The 14908-nt window shown below is 41.3% G+C and overlaps 1 protein-coding gene across 3 annotated transcripts in view; it reads left to right on the forward strand.

Annotated features, from left to right (window-relative positions):
* The window catches only part of SMOC2 (SPARC related modular calcium binding 2), a 149007-nt gene that overhangs the window by 27885 nt on the left and 106214 nt on the right, over positions 1–14908 (forward strand). The window lies entirely within an intron of this gene.

Here is a 14908-nt window from a genome sequence, read left to right on the forward strand (position 1 = left end):
GTAAATCCATCTTATAAATTACCTTTCTTTTTAGAAGCTGAATCTTATTTCTGTTTTGAGTTTTTCTGACTTCAGCTTCAAGTTATTGGATTTTTGCCTTAGCTGGAAGTTAAGGCACACCCCTTGAATGAGAAAGGTATTTTGCTGGTTTAATACTTTCTGAAATGTTTATTTGCCTTTCAAATGTTTTCAGAATAGAGAAGTTCTGCTTTCTAATATGGAAGTGATCAAAGACTTGTCTTATGGAAGGAAATAAGATTGCTGCTGTTAATGACATTAACAGAGTTCAATCCCTCCCACAAATGTTTGAGGAAGGAAACAACTGAGGTTGATGGATAATATTCATAGAAACAGAGCGCTAGCTTTAAACAGAAAACAGTTTTGGAGCCATAACAATTTTTTCATGCTGAAAATTATTGGGTTCTCTCAGAGGTGTCCCTACTGCTTAACTCTGGAGTGAGTTCTAATTATCATATATTTGCTGATACAGCAAACTCAGATCCGAGTCAAGGACAATGGAAATTGTAATTTCAATGGAACATCAAGATGGCACTTGCCTGTTAACATGTTTACTTTCCATGTTTCTCATTTGTTCTAGACCATTGCTCGTTACCGTTCATGTTCCACAACTTAATTTACCCGTTACCGCAAAGCCTGTAAAATCTAAAGTAGGTGCTGATCTATTCAGTATGATATATTAGTTCAAATCACAGCAAATTGTGAATTGCTGCAATTCATGTAGACAAGGGTCTGAATCAAAATCTTGGATCTAAAACACACCAAGCCTGAGGAGGATTTGGATTCAGATTGAAACTCTGTGGTTTAGGTTTTTCTTTAATCACATGGTGTTACAAACATCTATTTCATGTGTCTAAACTGTCCCAGCTGTGCGGAGTATTTCCTTGAACACATTGGACTTATTTTCACGCAGATGTAAATCAGGAGTAACTTTTCTAAAGGCAGTGCGGCTGGTGCCAGAAGATGATGTGTGAGGAGAGGTCTGTGCTTTCCATATGATGTCTCTGTATGCTAATAATACAGAAAAGACAGGTATTCTTTGCACCAGCTTTGGGAAAAATCTGTCTGTGTGTATTTGTGTGCATGAACACCATGCAGATATGTTAGGAAACACAAAATACAGAGGAGCTGGAAGGCAGCTCTCTACAACAGCTGTGGGAGATGGTTCTTGTAAGGTAGGCCCCAGTGCCATTGCTGTATTCTCCTTGCTGTCATCCTCCCACCTCATGGGTTTCTTCTAGGCTGTGCTACCACCAGTGCTTTCTCTTCACACTTGCTATAGCCATGTCCTGCTGCACTTTGTCAGGGCACCGAGCCTGTCACTGTGCCACTCGCCTCTCATCTTTAAGGCTATCACTCATCAGCAATTAGGAACCAATGTTATACAAACATTTGAGGTAAAGAGAATGTTAGCTCTGGGTCAAGTGTTGATTTCCGCTCCAGCTTTCCCTGTTGAATCACAGAAAGGTTTCAACTGAACTTGAGCTGTAAAGAATCACAGAATGGTAGGGGTTGGAAGGGACCTCTGTGGGTCACCTAGTCCAACCCCCTGCTGAAGCAGGGTCACCTACAGCAGGCTGTAGAGGACCTTGTCCAGGCGGGTCTGGAATATCTCCAGAGAAGGAGACTCCACAGCCCCTCTGGGCAGCCTGTGCCAGGGCTCTGTCACCCTCAGAGGGAAGAAGTTCTTCCTCCTGTTCAGCTGGAACTTCCTCTGCTTTAGTTTGTGTCCGTTGCCCCTTGTCCTGTTGCTGGGCACCACTGGAAAGAGTCTGGCCCCGTCCTCCTGACACCCACCCTGCAGATATTAGTAAGCACAGATTAGATCCCCTCTCAGCCTTTTCTTCTCCAGGCTGAACAAGCCCAGCTCCCTCAGCCTTTCCTTGTAGGAGAGATGCTGCAGTCACTTCACCGTCCTCGTAGCTCTAAAGAAACCCAAGCTTTTCTTTAGGTTGTACAGAGCTTGAAAAAGTCCTATATTTTTGTGTCTGTCTTCCCCCTGCCCCCTCCCTATCTTCATTATTCTTGCATGTATATCGAGTTCTGGGTTCAACTGTTGCTGTTCTTGTGATATTTCTTCTCCTGGCTGGAAGCAGGAACTTCTGGAAGCATTGCTGCGAATTTTTTTTGTTGAGTAATTATCTGTAGTTTGCCAGGCTTGGGGAATCTAATCTTTGTGTGTTTTCAGATTCACACAGGATGGGGAAAAAAGATTACCATTCCTTGTGTCTTGATTTGGGTGCAATTACTTTTTTTCTTTCATCAAAGGAGGGACCTTGACTTGTGTGTCCTAGTGAAAGTGGTCTGACTTGTGCTGTATTATGCCAGCAAGGAGAAACTGCCTAACAGATTTTATTTTCCAAAGATGATATGTGGTCTCTGCACAGCTGCAGTTCTCCTGGAGGAAGACGGTCGGACTTCTCATTGGGGGTTGTTCATTCTTCCGTCTTCTAGCCAAGAATAATATAAACCAGGGTGAATCAAGCATAAGACTCATGCAGTTACCAGTTCTGTAATACTTCTCATGGAAATGTAATCCACTGAGGGAGCAAGAGAGAAAATGAGTCCCATGAAATGTTGTGTCGCATACTCTATCAGATAGAAGAAACTGGTATTTGAAATAGCCCTGGGCCAGTAATAAAATAGACTACAAGAAGATGATTAGATCTACAAGCTCTTCTTCAGCAAAGTATTAGGTCTTGGCTAAGGACTATACAAATCCTGACATCTCCTTTTAAGTTGCCATTCAAGTTTGTGACTTTGAGGCAGGCAAGGATGAGCAATCACAGACGGCCTCCCCCTGAGAGCAGCAGTATTTCAAAACTTGCAGACAGGGTGAATCCTTTAAGGAACAGCAGGGATCTTCTTTTTGTGTACATGAAAGACATGACTAGTTAGAGCCTTTTGAGAACATAGGTGAATTTTATAGCAGCTATCAGTTCTTTCAGTCTCTTAAGAGCAGCTTAAACAGATATCATAGAAAAAGCAAGTCTGTTTTGGCTCTAGTTTTTGTGATATCCGTGATGCGTCGTAGGTGATTCATCAGAGCTGTACCGTATTCAAACTGGTAAGCTGTGTATGCAATGACAGAACACAACTTTGTATAAAAAGTATTCAGCTTATGTATTACACACAAATAAAAGGAGATCATAACTGGGGAAAATTCCAAGGTAAAAGGCAACCTACAGGGTGATTGGGTCAACTCATACAGCCCTAAAACCTTAAAGCTAGACACTTGTATAGTGGTTAGATAATGGTGTACGTTCTCTCACACTGACAACTAAGGCAATCCAAGTTAGGGCTTAAAGGTTTAAATTAGAAGACTGCGCACTGCTGAGAACCACGTTTTCCCCAGATTTATCACTTGCTCTCTCTACTGGAATTTTATGTGTGTTTAACAGTAGATAACTTCTGGAATCCATCTCCTTTCTATTGGCAGAACCAGGTCACCTGCTCCTTTATCTGGAGTTCAAGATTCAGCTTCAAACCTCACATACGTCTGTACTTACTACAGGGATGGTTAGACAGAGTCTTAAAATTCACTGGTTAAATTATTCATTGCAGTTTTCTCTTTTAAATAGTTCTCTGTCACTTCCAGAGTTAGTTTTAGTATTTTCTGGGTGTGACTTTACTACAGCCAAAGAACAAGATTTTAATTGGATTCTTATGCAGGGCTATGTAAGCCTTGGTGAAAGAGCTTGGAGTATCTCTTGACTGACAAGATTATTAGGCTTAGAAATGGGAAGCAGAAAGAAGAATGTTTAGTAATGGGCAGCAACACTTTGAGAAGCTGTGTATGCGATACAGCTACCATATGAAAAAGTGCATTTGTCTCATGTTTCTTTGGGTGTTCTGTGCACGTGAACACGTGACACTATGTTTCATTTCCATCTGTACAAGGCTGTTATGCTTTTGAGGTAGGGAGAAAGGAATTGTATGATAAATGGAACTTGCTATGCCTCTTTGTATTTCCCTTTTCTCAAAGGTGAGGACTGGAACACTGTTGCAAGAAGCAAAGCTTTGACTGGACTTACTTAAGCCATAAGAGCAAGCTGTTCTTTATCATATTAATTTCAGTTGACTCATGTCATTTCACCTCCCAAAGCCAGTGATGGTTGGTTAAGATTATATCCAAACCAGTCATAAGTTACCAATGAATGAGTAACAGAATATTTTGGGCTAGTATACAAAAAACATCTCTTGCTCCATGTTTAGTTAGCTTGGATCCTCTCGTGGTTCAAGAATATTTTACAGAAGCAAAACATTCTCAACTTCAAGCAGAGTGCAGTTTGCTTAATAAATCTTTTAGTGCAAGGAGGGCAAAGAGTATAGCCAATTAACAGCTTCTGTCCTCTTAGAGCAGGTAAGACATACATCTGGAATACTCTGTGTTCAAGACTTTCCACTGTCATTTTTTTGATTATCTGATAGGTGTTGTGATATCAAAAGCATGGTATGCAGCAGATAAATCATGATATCAACTCATTGTCACACTAATCCTATCTGCTTTTCCAACTGGGAGAAAAAAGAATTGAAGTATTTGGGTATGGAAGCCATGCTGAGGAACATATCCTTCTTGGCTGGAGTATTTTCTGTTTTTCTCGGGTGAAATTATAATCTGTTTGAAATACTGCTGTTGGGAAGCACTTTGGTATAGCCTTTAGACAAATTAGTGGTAAGGACCAATGTTTAGAAAAACCTTGAAAAATATACCTCTGCCTTAACAGCATCACTTTGCTATAGAAACATTAATGTATCATAACTGTTTTGTGTTCTGATGGATACCTTAACAGTGCTGCTATTGTTTCTAAATGTCTGACAGCCACATCAAAGAAGTGTCTGGAATCAGAGATGTTCTTAAAGCTAAACACCCATAACTAAGTAAAACACTGTGTTAAGCTGTGATAGAAAATCCAAGTAATCCATGCTTGATGGCTGATCTTGTGGCTTTGGCCCTTCCCTAATAGTTTGCTCTTACATTGTGTTTTTCATTCATGGTTTATGAAATGCTTTACAAAGACAACTAATTATAGTCTGATTTGTTTTTGGAGAGGGCTAAAGAAGCACCAAGAGATAAAAAGGCTTGTCTGATTTAGTTTATTCTAGGTAGAAGGGGCAAAGTCCTGACTCCAAATATTGCCTTGATTTTTAGGTAGACCCGGTTCTTTTAAGGAAGGTATATACCTCTTACAAACTAAATGAACTGTTGTTGTCCTAGTTTTTCTCGGCTCAGAAGTGAAGGAGAACTCTGTAAGACCTTGAATTCAGGACTAGCCCTGAAAGAGCCAAAAAACCAATCAGTACCACACTGTTTTTCAAAATTTGAGAGAATTAGTGGTGTGCCGAGCCAAAACAGCTCAGACCACGCTTTTTCTTTGGAACATCATCTTAGATCACATTAAAAATGACCTTCAGCAGAGATTTTTTCATGGAAACAAAGAAGGTCATAATTTAGTTTATAGAACATCCTCAAATGTTTTTAACAAGAAAATCCACACGCAGATTTGAAGGATTCATACAGTTTCTCTTGCAGTGTCCTTACTTTGTTAATGAGCCGGGCCTTTTTCAGCCATGACTAAATCTTTTTGTAGGAAAGAACGTTTGGAAGGGTGACGCATGTGGTTAAAAAACAGGAATGAGCTTCTGAAGCCTTGGGTTTAATTCCCAGCATTGCCACAGACTTCCTCTGTGACTTTGGACAAGCCACCACATCTCTGACTAAATTCACTGGCTGTAAATTGATGCTAGTGGAAAATTTCTTCTTTAGAGGCAAGTTGTGAGGAAGAACATATATTTAGGTATCAACTGCAGTTGCAGAGGACTTTTAGATTTTTAACTTTGTAACACGTGTGAATCCAAAAGAATTATTTAAAGGGGTGGCCATTTTCTAGGAATTGTCTCGATAATGGGGAAAATGCCACAAAAAAATGGGAGTAATTTGTATCAGCAGTCTTGTAGTACTTAGGCACCTCTTTCTGTCAGGCAGCTTTGCAGCTGAACATACTTCCCTGAGCCTGAGTCCAAGCCAGTGGCAGCAAACCTATCAAAGTCAGTTAATGAAGAACTAATGAACTTTAATAAACCAGGCAGGCCTGGCCATCAGGTGTTGTAAGAAGTGGCTGGGGATGTCAGCCTGGTGGATGACATCTGAAAGGTCAAGTGGCAGACCGTGCAGTGACAGGAGAATAACTTAGTCCAAGTATCAAAGGCAATCTGTGCTAGATCTGATGGGGGACAAATTTTGTAGGTTGCCAGGCCTGCATCTTGACTAGAAGGCAGCTTCTCCGGTGGTAAATATGGACACACTGAATTCACATAAAGCCTTTGCTCTTCTGTTTTCTGAACAGTTCAGCAATGAGTTACGTTTGCCAAGGAGACTGAAAAATCCCCTTGTTCATCTAGTCCAAGCCATATTCATGGCTACATATGTTTAGACTGACATTTGTCATATTTATCCAGACTGCTTTTTAATGTGGTCAAGCACTGTCCACACAGCATCAGTAGCCCATGGTGGGCAGCTTGTGATTCTGCTTAGGTGCTTGGCCAACCTCTCCCTACAGGGAGAGGAGATAAATGAGTGATTGCCCTTAGGCCGGTCTCCTAGTGCTCCTCTTCCTCAGGCAACAGCACAAAGGGAGGTGAGGATGCCTCAGCATCTGCTATGGCATCTATTCTTCCTCATCTCTGCGAGGGAAAGAGTAGTGAACAACGATTAAGCTTTTTTAAAAATGACTTCACTGTTTCTTTTCATCCTCCCATGCTAATGAAATTTGGTCGAAATTGGCCATCTCGCTGCTATCTTTCCAGGCCACTACAAACAGCAGAAACAAATCTGTGGCTATGGTTGCTCTGCTCGAGCTCTCAAGCACCAAAAAACAAAACATGATTTGCAAGACCCAGGTCCAAGACTCTGAGAAGGACAACAAATTATACAGGCGAGGACGAGGATGTGGAATTGGTGGGATGGGTATGTCTGTTGGAAGGGGATGGTCCCTGGTAAATATTCTTCCGAATGCTATAATCTGTGCAAAACTGTATCAGGGAGCTAGTTTCCACAGTGAAACAGGAAAAAAATTCATTGGTACCACCTCGTCTGTATTTTGTTGGTCAGTTCCACTGCACAGAAACAATATACATAACACAGAGTAATTATATGCTTCCAACAAAAATAGTCTGAGAGGATAAGATTCTCTGATTTTTCTAGTATGACTAGAAGCCACAAATATAAAATCTTACATCAGAGACTTTGGACTCCAGAAATCTTCACTCCTGGGCTGTAGAACTAAAATGTTTAGAGAAGTTCTTGGTAAGAGCTAGAACTTGCTGGACCTCAATTCTTCCACTTTGAGGAGTGTAAGGAAGTCTGATTAAAATGAAATACCTGTTCTTTAGAGCTCTGTTTTTTTCTGTTGTGTTTTCTAAATAGGTGGAAGAGTTTTCTTGTCATTAATACAGAGTGCCTAGGCTTCCTTTAGTGTGTAAGAGTTGGTTCTGATTACATCCACTTGAAAAAAAAAAATCTCAAAATAATCTGTGATGTAGGTGATTTTTATCAAAGAATCCCAATCGACTGATATAATCTTCTGTCTGTTTTTATCTCCACTGTTTGGAAATAGCATTTGGTTTTTAACTTCTGGAGTGCAGGAGTCTCTTCTGTTGTTGATTCTTCATCCACAATACAGTACGGGTGACTGTTACTACAGCTTCTTTGGGGTTTTTTTGGTACAGAGTCTACTGTGGTGGGGTCTTTGCTCACTGAACTCAAATGGAAACTCTGCAAATTCTCCTCTGTCAAGTTTCTCATCCCTAACAATTCCTTTTGCTGTCGAGAAATCTCACAAATAAGGGTGCACAGTGGATAGGGACTAATGGGTTGTATTGCTTGCATGGTGAGTCTTTGACATTGTCTGGTATTTCTGGGCAATCTTTTAGGACAGACTTAAATCTACCGGCACACGAGTGTGTAGAAGTCAAAGAACAGCAAGCAAAATGTGTTCTGCCACAAAGAAAACAGAGACCACTTAATGTGACACAGAACTTGGAAAAAGTCTTTTTTATTCTGGTGAATTGCCTGGTTTGGATCATGGTTTGTTGACCCCTCCCACCCACTTCTAGATGTACACAAAATTTTGTTTGTAATATTCAAGCATTTTTCCCTTGCAAAAGTCCTCATAATAATTAGAAATAAATGGCTTCCTAATGACCTTTTTTTTTTTGGGAAAACAATAGTTTAAAGGAAAAATGGTTTTGCCCAGCATGCAAACCAACATACAAGAGTTCCATAAAACCCCTAAGTTGGGAGGAAGCAGAACTGCCAGTGGTTTGAGAAAACCACAGCCAGGTTCTTGTGTCACTATGGAAAGTGTTTTTTTTTCTCATTAGACTGGTTTGTTAAACCCTTGTATATTCCAAATGTGTACTATTTAACTGTTTGCTTTGAGCATGATTTCTCCTTTTAAAGATGACCGTATTTAAACCTAGCAGCATGTTGTTTTAAGATCAACAGTTTAACAATAGCAAAATCTGCCTCCCAGACTCAGCTGCCTGCCTTCCTTCCAAAATACTTTGTTCTGAAGAAGCTGATGGCAGTGATAAATGTAAGAGGGTTACAGCTCTGCAGTTATTGTCATCAAGTGAGCTTTATGGGTTGGGGATTAGACCTTTGAAGTCTTATCAAGTTTCTGCACTGCGTGAATCAGTTGCTTGCTTGATTTAAATTATAAAAAGAAATGCTCTGTTGTGATATTGTCTCATACTGTGTCTTCGTCATTTGAGATGCCCTCCGAGTTCTTTAGTTCCCCAGGAAGAGAAGGCAACCAGCCATATGGAGAGTGGCCAGTTGCCTGCTGATCATGATAGGCATTAAATAGAGTTGCATAGAAACTCAGATATAGAAAAGCCGTGTCTAGCTGAGCCTTTCTGTTCCCCCACAAAGGGAGATTGTTCCCTATGAGTCTGTAACACAGCATCCAGTACCATTTCACTTGATCTTTTGAGGGGCTCCCCATATTCCTTAAACAAATGATTTCCTTTTCACTGAGGTAAGGGCTTCTTATGAAGTTGTCTTTTTGACATCCCCCACTATAAGGGCTGCTGGACTGGTATGGAGATCTGCTGGCTGCTTGGGGTGTGGTGGGAAGAGAGCAGATGTGAGCTGGAAGGAGGTCTCCCTGTTGTGCTTCTGGGGAACAATGACGATGGCAATACCTCACCCTGGAGGCAACTGTTCGAGACCATCTAGAAGCTCATTTTCAGGGTTTTGCACATCGTATGTTCTGTATCAGCGGATGAAGAGGTTTCTGGCCTTTGACAGAGGTCCAGCCTAATGCTTCTTATTTTATGTTACAGGTCGTTGCTCTTAGTTTTATTGTTTTAAGCTACCTCAGACATTTTAAGGATGTGTGGTAATATTCTTCAATCCTAATATAAAACCCTCAAATATAGAAACGTTGATCTGGCTTAGATTTTATTTGCATTTTGAAATAGCTTTTCAGCATTTTAGAAATCAAAAGATTTTTCCCGTGAGCAGCCTTTGAAAAAGATTAAAAAGCAAAATGTGTCTATTTTCCCAAGTTGTAGCTGCGGTTATGAAAGACACCAACCAGGCAGATTAGTTGTGTGTGGGGAAACTGGCTAACATGACAGTTGTGCTGGCCCACTTGTATTCTGAAAGTTGGGTCACAACTCATGAAAAGCTTAAGTAAACTAGAGGATAATTCAATAGATAGACAATGCATCCCACTGTTTCTCTGTTTATTTTCTCCCTGTGTGACTTCTGACAACTGAGAGGAAATGCTATAAATGACGGTACCCCGCCAAAGAAAAGATTATGAATAACAATACCACAGGAATGAAGGGCATAAAGTTACCAATGACTTGGGAAAAATGCAGAACACTGGACACATGAAGCATCTAGAAACTGGTGGATTGCAGTACTTGGAGAACAGAATACCTTCAGTTTGGAAACCCTCTCAATTTGAGTTTCAGTGTAAATTTATGGTAGACTTGTTTGTCTCTGGTGTCCCAAGGTCTGTTTATCTGTAGGTGTTTTTTGACTTTGGTGAAGCCCTATACTTTGCTGGTAAAGCTCTGAAACCAAATGAAGTAATGCCACTGGACACAGAGAAGGAAAAACTACGTGTTTACTGAAGAAATGGAGGCTGACATCTCTCTAATTAGCGGTTGTACATACGGGCGAAGGACACCACCTTCCTGATAAGAATTGTCTCTTTTCTTTACCGCATTTAACTGCTGCTTGTACTTCAGACTGTCATGCTTTCCATCCCAATCTACAGCTCAGTATTCAGGCAACACATACAGCAAGCTGATACCGTAAGTTTGGATGCCATTTAACTTGTTGGTGCAAAATGAAAGAAACCAGCTGTTTGTGTTAAAATGAAGTTCAAAATCACTATAATAAAAATCACAGGAAGATTTTTTTTTTTGATCCCTGAATAGCCAGGCAAACTGTTTTTTGGAAGAAAGAAAAAAAGTTGCAGTCTGTTTGTCCCTGCTATGCTGCACTTTTATTACTTCTAAATATCTACAGTATTAAATGCGTGGGCTGTTTTTATCTATAGTGAATACTCTAGGCTCAGTTTGCAAAAATGAGTGGTTTCGTGAGATATGGAGGACTCCTAATCTTGGAAGTGAATGTATGTAGTCAGATAATGGGTATTTTAGTGTCACTGACAGTGTTTATCCTGTCTTGAAAATGAAGACCATTAGTTCACTTTTGGCTATATGGACTCCAAGCCAACAAACTGTTCATACGTTGTTTCTGATGCTTCGACTTTGCGGCTTCTGGCATGACTCATTTGGACCGAGTGCTTTGTGCTTCCAAAGACTATATTGTAAGGGCATTCAGATGAACCAGTGAAAGGTCCTTCTGTAAAGGTAGCTCACCAGGGCTGAGTGCTACTCAGTGGAAGCCCAAACCTGCTCCTATTGAAGTCTGTGTATTTACATTAGTAGGGATGGAATCATATCCTAGAATTAAGCTATTCAAGAGAATGGCCCTTCAAGAGGTATGATTGCACTGCCTTGAAGTTTCTTTTCAAGACAAAGCCAAATGGAGAGAAAAAGATAAGATTTGGACCTGTTGTTCTTGTAGTGTTTCATCAGATTTCCTGGTATACTGTACTCGGAATGCTTAAACAGCACAGAATGCTCTTTTGCTGTAATTTCCTCTCTGCCTCCAGAGACTAAAGAAAATTCAGGTCACTTTTGAACAAAACTAAAATAAATAGAAGAAAAATCTGCTCAACTGGCACTTTCAAACCCCTTACAGAGTCCATTTGCTCCCTGCGTCCCAAACCTTCTCTAAATTGGTTGTTGTTCCCTGCTGCCCCAAAAAAATTCATCCATAGCAGATAAGCAATACTGAAATATTGTTGAGCCACCAAATCACCTGAAGTCTTTTTAAGTTGGTGAGCTGTTGGGAGGAACTTTTTTGTGATACGATAATGATGAAACTTGGGATTGAATGCGTAATAATTTGGCATCCATCCTTTCTTCAAAGCGGGAAAGAATGTGTGTCACTCAATGTGCTTGAATTTCAGCTCAGTCCTACCTAGTTTACATGGTTGCACAACTGAGATGGTTTGCCTTTTTTAGTTGTTTGTGAGGCAGCAGTAAAAAGAAGTGATGGATGTGCTGACATTGAGGCCTGCCATCCCTCCATCAATACAGCAAAGTAGAGCTCACAAAAAAAAACCCTGTTAAAGCAATAAACACTTTAAAAATAACATGCAAAAGCAAAACACACCAGTCAAGGCACAACCCTGTTTAAAAGTCATTTTTCTGTGCTGGTTGTAACAAGATGATACTGTAGTTTTGGCAGTGAGTCTCCAAGAGCTCCACTGCACTCTGGACGCTGAAGGAGTAAAGCACAACACTGTCCTAATTCACAGGTAATTTGGAGTTGACTTTGGGTACTGACCCAAGAGTGAGTAACAAAAACCCACACACCACTACCACAGCAACAAAACTGATCAAAAAACCCCAACAAACCCAAAGCCCACCTTCCCACTCATGGCAGTTGCATCCTTTAGCTGTTTCCTTCAACCATCCTTGCTGAAGTTTACATGGAAAGAGGTCTGATGTTGTAAGTTACACATCAGGAGTTTTGGGAAATACAATGAGGCAAATTTAAGTGTGTGTCTATGTTCAGAGGTTTAACAGGGTCCTTATCAATTAAACAATGTCTCAGCTGCCATTAGAGACAGTTCTCCCTCTCGTGTTCCCCTGCAGATGCACAGACACCCACTAGAGACCTTTGATGAAATTCTTTTGAAAACCTAGAGCTCACCTCTGTCTCAGTTGTTTGGAACCTGGGACTTGGAATGTTTCTCCCCCTTTGTTTTTCTTTGATGCTATGGGCTGGGTGAATGTCGTAGGACTTCAGCCATTTACAGGGCAGCTAGTTGTTCAGACTATAACAGCTGGAACGGGCACATTCTAGCTCATCAGAATAGTTTCTGCTTAGTCCTGTGTGTGATGGCTTTCTGTGTAAATCCTTCCGTGCAAGCTTAACCTTCATGGTGATGTCCTGTATGTCTGGACAATGGAGGTCCCAGTCTGAAGTAGGCAGCTCTGGGCTTGTCCTGGAACCGTCAAGGACTGTTTTGCTGCAGTGGGACAGTGCAAGGTGATCTAATTGCTTAAAAATAGGTTAAGTACAGCAGTTATACAGGGTTGTCATTTTGAAGGTTTCTTCTGGTACTGTCCTAAATAACTCAAGAATAAGGATAAGAAGAATTTAGGTTTTCCATACGTTTCAGTGTTAGGGTTGAATGCTTTGCTGTGACACTGGGATGAGAGTAAGGTTTGTGCTGTGAATGTACCTTCTGCTTCACTCCTTGGCAGAAGAGTGATGAAATAAATACTGAAAAAATGAGTGGTGTTTAAATAAAGCTGATTAATTGAGGCAGGCTAGCTGGTTAGAGTGCTCTCTAAGGCAGACTACAGCATGCTGATATTTAAACATCACTGCCTTTGTCTGAAATACACGTGGGAATATGACTTTACACATTTACAGCCTCTGTGTGTGGATATATACACAATGGTGTGTGCGTAGATGTATATAGATATGTATAGATGTATATCTGTCTGAACATGAGGAAGAATTTTTTCCCTCTGAGGGTGATGGAGCCCTGGAACAGGCTGCCCAGAGGGGCTGTGGAGTCTCCTTCTCTGGAGATATTCAAGACCCGCCTGGACACGGTGCTGTGCAGCCTGCTCTGGGTGACCCTGCTTCGGCAGGGGGTTGGACTGGGTGACCCACAGAGGTCCCTTCCAACCCCAAACATGCTGTGATTCTATGATACACAAGCACATATATACGTACACACGCACATGTGTCACTATTGTCTAACTCGTTTTGCCATTGTAGCAGAGCCTGAAGGGAGCGAAATAGTCCTAGCTTGGAGATTTCCACATCTGCCCTTGAGGCAGCTATTGGGCAGAAACAGCATGGCTGCATAAATCTCTGGAAATCAGCACATTTTTCAACAGCAGAAAACGCGAAGCACAGAGCCGCTTTAGAGTGCGCTGCTCCATAGCTTGTTCGCGGACCTCCCATGCCAGCAGCGGGGAAGTCAGACTGTTCTATTCGACATCTTACAGTAACCAGATGCAGGATAAAGAAATTGCCTTTCAAGGCTGGAGTCTGCACTAGGCTTTTCCAAGAAAAACAGTGGTGTCTAGCATCCATCTTTTCTCTTCTGCTTGTTTTTCAGGCCTTTTTGACCCTCAGCCCTCCATAACGAAGTGTCCTTCTCCTGTTTTGCAAGCAGGGTTGAACTTCATTTTAGATTTTGAACCAGTAGTTTTCACTTGGTCAGAGGGAAAGTCTGTAGATCAGTTATAAGGGGTCCACAAAAAGTAACAGAATAAAAACCGGTTGTCAGATTGTTTAAATACCTACTGTCACTGGAGAGTGTATAGGTCCAGTGGAAGATGAAGGGGTCTATAAACTGAAGAAAGGTTGAAAAACCTCTGATGAACGATCCAAATCCATCAACTTGAAGGTCTTTTTTTCTTTTTTCCTAATGCATGGACTCCAATCTGATCTCACAGAAGAGAATGGAGTTTCTCTCCACAGACGGAAGAGAAGCTGCAGTAGGAAAACTTACATTAGGGCAAAGTAAAATTAGGTTTAACATAGTTATGGCTTATGCTTTGTGTGCAGCCTGTTTGTGTTAAGGATGTCTCTACAGGACTGCAAGTAAACTTAGAGTTAAGCTGGCCCACATAAAAAAAAAAAATAAAAAAAAGAAGTTGGGGAACACTCCCCTGCCTTGCTCATGTTAATCGATGGCCTCTGACCAAAGACAATCGGCCGTGACTGATCTAGTTAGCGGTGTCCCTGCTCGCTGCGGGGACTTGGACTAGATGACCTCTAGGGGTCCCTTCCGACCCAAAACTTTCTATGATTCTATGACCAGGCTGGAACATTGGTCCCAATTCTCCTGCTTTTTGGCACTGGCAATTTGGCTGGTAGATGTACCCAGCTGTTGACTCCCTGGCCAGGCACCATTTTCTCCCAGTATGCTCTGTGACCTGCTTAGGTGGAAAGAGAGTTGCTCTGATCTGTAGACGATGGGATCGTAGATTTGTGCATTGGAAATGCCCAAATGTGCGTTGGACTTGATGACCTTAGAGGTCTTTTCCAACCTATGATTCTATGACTTGGTTTCGTCTGAAGACCTTTGCTGCCCTAGCAGTGATGCGGCAGCAGGACGTAGACCAGAGGGAATGACGCTGAATCCCTGCATAAGATTGGGCAGCATAAGGTAAAGAGAAGATACATGTTATGCCACACCAGCGAACAAGTTTGTGGACGTATTATCTGGATAAATGATTTAATAGCATGATAAAGAAACCATTG

The sequence above is a fragment of the Opisthocomus hoazin genome, chromosome 2 (assembly GCF_030867145.1).
Source record: "Opisthocomus hoazin isolate bOpiHoa1 chromosome 2, bOpiHoa1.hap1, whole genome shotgun sequence".
In the NCBI taxonomy this organism is placed as follows: domain Eukaryota; kingdom Metazoa; phylum Chordata; class Aves; order Opisthocomiformes; family Opisthocomidae; genus Opisthocomus; species Opisthocomus hoazin.